Below are 3,584 nucleotides of genomic sequence, written 5' to 3'. Positions count from 1 at the left end.
CAATCGGTGTAGATGATTTCCTTTTCCAAGATTCTACAGTCTTTAAGAGACTCGGGAATTTGGCCTCTCCCCTAGTCTGTTCGTTTTATCTCTCGCTGAGATAGTCTTTCATTTTGCGTGTCATAGTATTTAGACGCAGCTCTGCGGCTTCGCCAGCGTTAACCCCCTCGGGCGTCTTGAAGGGTGAATAAATTTGCGAGGCGAACGGGGAATTTAATGGGGCAACAGGTACGGGTGCTTGAAAGTTGGTAATTTCAACTTTAGGTACGGGTATCGCCTTCCTCATTTCTCTGGCCTCGCTCAGTATTTTTAAAAATTCGCGTAATTTGGAGCGACTGTTTAAATTAGAACTTAATATATTTTGCAGCTCATTATCTAATAAGTTCTAATATATTTCCTGGGGAGAAACAAGTTGTTTATTTTCTTGAGATATTAGTCCGACACTCGATGCGGGAACTAAAATAATTTTTTTCATTTTATCTTTTATTGAATAAATTGGCAATTAAAGGAACGATAGATCGTAGTAGGGTTGGTATTAAGAATCCCGTACCTTTCTGAATTATTAAAGCACGTTTCTTTTTTTATGAAATTTTCGGACTGGCCAAAAACCGTATTGTTTTTTTATATTTAGATAATTGTTTTTTTTGGCTTTAGATAATATAATTCCACCCCTTTCAAGTTTTTGCAAACGGTCTGTAAGGCTTTTAATTGCGTTGGAGAACTGTTAGCTAATAAATTTTTACGTATCCCTCCTTTAGGTTTATACAATAAATTTAAATATGGATAGTGTGTTTTAAACCTGTCAGAGGGATTTGCAATAGGAGTCGTTTTTTTACGTACTGTCTTTTTTGGAGCCATTGTCTTTAATGAAGTTGCTAATAATATAGTAAATTATTAATTATTGGAAAAAACTATCATTTGTGGTCCGTTTTGATTAAATGTGTACGATCTTAATCGTAAGTTATCTGGAGTGGTGATAGATGTGTCTATAAATAGGGAATTGTAAGGTTCGCTAGTAGACATATCGTAGGCTATTTTAATTATTTTTGTATTATTGGGAGATATTTGATTGGCTAAATATTGAATTTGACTTAAATCTCGAGGAGATTTAAACAGATTTAGATATGACATATTAAGAGAGATTAAACGAGATTGTTTGCCTCGAGGAAATAAAGTTTGTGAGATTAATACGAATGAAATTTCATAACGATGACTGTCGACGGTAACCAATTTAGCAAGTTGGTCATTTTTGTAAAGTTCGTCTGCTAGATCATCAATAATAAGTAAGGGATTTCTATTTGATTCCCAAAACTCGCTGTTCATTGGAGGTAGTCCTTGAATAAACTCTATATCGGTTAAAAACTGAGATAAATCATGGTAACCTGATTGCCAAACCGAATAACAATAAATAATTTTAATAGGAGGTTTATCGATTAATTCATTCCGCCATCTAATTAGTGAGTTCGTCCAAAATGATTTGCCTGACATAGTAGGCCCTGACACCATCATTCGAAACGGTGAAAGAAATTTTATATAAGACATTACTGTTTAAACAAAGACAACGTAGTTTGTTAGTAAATTGACTGTTTTATAGAATATATGTAAAAATAATCAAACACATTTTTAATTTAAAAAATTATTTTATTTAAGTATAATATGTCTCTTATCAAAAACCATTCCTTCACCAGTTATATAAACTTTCAAAATAACATACAAAAATAACATTTTTGAATAAAAAATAAATCATAACAATTCCAAAAAATTATACATTAATTCCCGTTTTTTAGTAAAAATTCAATTTTAGAAGTTAAAAGTTTAAATCTTAGGTTATTTAAAAATAAAGTATTTACTCGATTTTTAGAAGAGATTTCATTTACGATAACTATGTGGTTGAATGAAACCTGTTTTGCGGGTTTTTTCTTACATGTTTTTTAGACTTATAATTAAAAGATGACAATTTTATTTTACAATTCGCCATCTTCACATTCTAAATAGCCGTAGGGGACACTAGAGATATTCTCTTTTAGCACACGTTTACAAAATGTTTTTTTTTGAAAGTTTTACTTAAGTTCCCAACACGTAAAAGCATTTTGTACTTATCTTTTATTACGTTAAAAGGAATTTTCACCTTAAACTCGGTATTTGGTACAAAAATCATCTGTTTAAAAGAATCGAAATGGATGATTTCTGAATTCTCCCTGGTAAGAGTTATCCCTTTTAATTTTATAATTGTCTGATTATTTTCAAGTTGAAAGCTGTAACTCTTTGGCCCGGTTGATACGAATTTTGTTATATATGTATTCGGGGTCTCGCACGTAAGTTCACCTAATTTCGTTTTTTCGCCGTTTAAAATGCTAATTAGCTATTTGCGAGATGGGGAAACGAATTCGCGACCTTCGCTTTATAACCTTGGCAACTTTTAGCCCCACCCAAAATACTTTAAATAATTAAACTAATATAAATAAGTTTTTCATTTTTTTCGCAAATATTTTAATAGTTTTATTATTTTAAAACAATGTTAGTTTTAGTAAAAGTAAAAACACAATTAGTTATTATAATATTTAATAACTATGATATTTCAAACAATATATTTTTTAAACACTTAACAACATATGAAACACTACAAATAAAACTAAAATATAATCTAACAAATTAAATTAATAAATAATAAAGAATTAAAGAAGGGTGTATAAATAATTTGAAGGCTAAAAATATAAAAAACACAATGTTAAAAATATTTTAATTGTATAATTAAAAATAATTATAATTACATCAATTCGTAGAAGGTATTTTTCCTCTTCGGTACAAAACGACATGTCGGGTTGGAAATTCGGGCTAGAATTTATAAATATAAATAAATCAATCTATTAAAAATGAATATATCTAAAAAATATTTACCACAAGAATTCTTTAACTTTTTTTGTTGCTCTACCATCGCACGAATAAAAACACTGGTTTTGGTCTTAATCGCTTCGGAAGTATATAGTTCGAGAATGTCTGAATTAATTAAAACAGATCGAACGTTATGTTGTACAGTGCCAACATGTTGAATTTGATCTAACACATGAAGTTCAGACTCAAACTTTTTTAAATTCTTGTGATTCCATCACGAAATTTGACTAGTATTACAAAATATCTGCATATATTTGCTAGATAATTGAAGAATTTCGTAGCTAAACCAACTGATTAACATTACCCTACAATGGAATAATAAATCATCGTACACAATTCCTGGACGATAACATTTAAAACTTTTATCATGCACAGAAAAAGAACAAAAGTTTCGCGATTTTTCAATTCGCGATTCGTAGGGTGCGACAAAAAATAAGGGATTTAACTTAAAGGAATATTTAAAAAAGGGGCATTTAAAATCAATCGAACCATATGGTTCGATTACTGTTTTAGATTCTAGAAATACAGTTTTTAAACAACGTTCTTCGAATTCTCTACAAATAGTTTGTTTTTTAAAAAGATTATTCATTCTTACTACTCGAAGAGAGAGAAATTTTAACGATCGGGGCAAAGAAACTACAGGCTTTAGATAGAATTCACCAGACATCTTGATTCTAGATTTATCCTGGTAA

General features: G+C 30.0%; 1 long non-coding RNA gene across 1 annotated transcript; it reads right to left on the bottom strand.

The window, feature by feature from the left end:
• Window positions 1-2,615: 2,615 nt before the first annotated feature.
• LOC149939291 (uncharacterized) lies at window positions 2,616-2,981 on the bottom strand. Its single transcript, XR_016481238.1, has 3 exons — window positions 2,899-2,981; window positions 2,772-2,835; window positions 2,616-2,705 (listed from the first exon to the last, which is right to left on the bottom strand). It is a non-coding gene; the product is annotated as an uncharacterized LOC149939291 (long non-coding RNA).
• Between the last annotated feature and the right edge of the window lie 603 nt (window positions 2,982-3,584).

The sequence above is a fragment of the Leiobunum rupestre genome, chromosome 6 (assembly GCF_980474605.1).
Source record: "Leiobunum rupestre chromosome 6, qqLeiRupe1.1.hap1, whole genome shotgun sequence".
In the NCBI taxonomy this organism is placed as follows: Eukaryota; Metazoa; Arthropoda; class Arachnida; order Opiliones; family Sclerosomatidae; genus Leiobunum; species Leiobunum rupestre.
The sequence above is the reverse complement of the archived record's forward strand: the minus strand, read 5'-3'. Positions and strand labels throughout refer to the sequence as shown.